Genomic DNA, 648 nt, shown 5'->3' with positions numbered 1-648 from the left:
AAAACTGAAACTTCCACCATGAATCATGGCTTTAGTTAGCGGCCCAAAGTTCTTCTCTAACAATATGCATGCTCCAACCATGAAGGTGGTAGATCTCTCTTACTTCAGACAAGACGGACATGCATAGCAACTCACATGATATCCAACAAAGAATAGTTGATGGCGTCCCCATAAGCATGGTTATCGCACAACAAGCAACTTAATAAGAGATAAAGTGCATAAGTACATATTCAATACCACAATAGTTTTAAAGCTATTTGTCCCATGAGCTATATATTTCAAAGGTGAATGATGGAATTTTAAAGGTAACACTCAAGCAATTTACTTTGGAATGGCGGATAAATACCATGTAGTAGGTAGGTATGGTGGACACAAATGGCATAGTGGTTGGCTCAAGTATTTTGGATGCATGAGAAGTATTCTCTCTCGATACAAGGTTTAGGCTAGCAAGGTTATTTGAAACAAACACAAGGATGAACGGTGCAGCAAAACTCACATAAAAGACATATTGTAAACATTATCAGACTCTACACCGTCTTCCTTGTTGTTCAAAACTCAATACTAGATATTATCTAGACTCTAGAGAAACCAAATATGCAAACCAAATTAGCAAGCTCTTAGTGTTTCTTCATTAATGGGTGCAAAGTA

This window comes from Lolium rigidum, chromosome 1 (genome assembly GCF_022539505.1).
Source record: "Lolium rigidum isolate FL_2022 chromosome 1, APGP_CSIRO_Lrig_0.1, whole genome shotgun sequence".
Taxonomy (NCBI): domain Eukaryota; kingdom Viridiplantae; phylum Streptophyta; class Magnoliopsida; order Poales; family Poaceae; genus Lolium; species Lolium rigidum.
The sequence above is the reverse complement of the archived record's forward strand: the minus strand, read 5'-3'. Positions refer to the sequence as shown.